This window comes from Octopus bimaculoides, chromosome 10 (genome assembly GCF_001194135.2).
Source record: "Octopus bimaculoides isolate UCB-OBI-ISO-001 chromosome 10, ASM119413v2, whole genome shotgun sequence".
Taxonomy (NCBI): domain Eukaryota; kingdom Metazoa; phylum Mollusca; class Cephalopoda; order Octopoda; family Octopodidae; genus Octopus; species Octopus bimaculoides.
This window is the reverse complement of record NC_068990.1, coordinates 45,415,958-45,416,818: the sequence shown is the minus strand read 5'-3', so window position 1 is coordinate 45,416,818 and position 861 is coordinate 45,415,958.

Here is an 861-nt window from a genome sequence, read left to right as displayed (position 1 = left end):
CACACACACACACACTCTCTCTCTCTCTCTCTCTCTCTCTCTCTCTCTCTCTCTCTCTCTCTCATTCCTCCCCTATCTAGTCATGTAGATATCTATTGTAAATAATTGGTGAATTTCAAAAGGAAAATAACGAACATATTTTCCTTTGGAATCGCATTATGCATCTGCTGCTTTCTTTTTCTCTCACTACAGTCTATCTATTTACGCTAAATAATTGGAAAACATTTAAAAACAAAAGTAACGGACATAATTTTCTGCAGGAATCGAACCATACATCTCTCAATCTTTCTCTCTCTCTCTCTCTCTTTTTATCAACTGTAAATGATTTGTGTACATTTGAAAAAAATTATGGACAAGTTCTCTTCGTGAATCAAACCACGCATCTTTTCTTCTTCTTCTTCTCTCTCTCTCCCATACATATACTCGTATATTGCATACCACGTGTATGTGTGTGCGAAATACAAACAAAATTAAGGGCGACAATTCCCTTGTCAAACATTTGATTTCTTACATAGTTTACATAAGGTTAAATAAAAGGAAAGGAATGTTTAACTATCTCTACCCAGTACTTGAATGGTACTTTATTTTATCGACTCCAGAAGGATAAAAGCAAAGTTAACTGCAACCGAATTTGAACTCACAAAATAGAGAACCGATACTCTAACAATTCCTCTAATCTACATATTTCAAATGTTTATAAACAATTTTTTTAATATCAAGTGTATATATACACTTTTGCTCCCTCTATTGTGGTAAAAAGTTTGGTATATACTCAAAAGTATCCATAAATTTCTATCCTTTTGTTAATATATTCTTCTTAATAACCCTCTGAATAGCCATAAACTTTAGCTGTATACAATA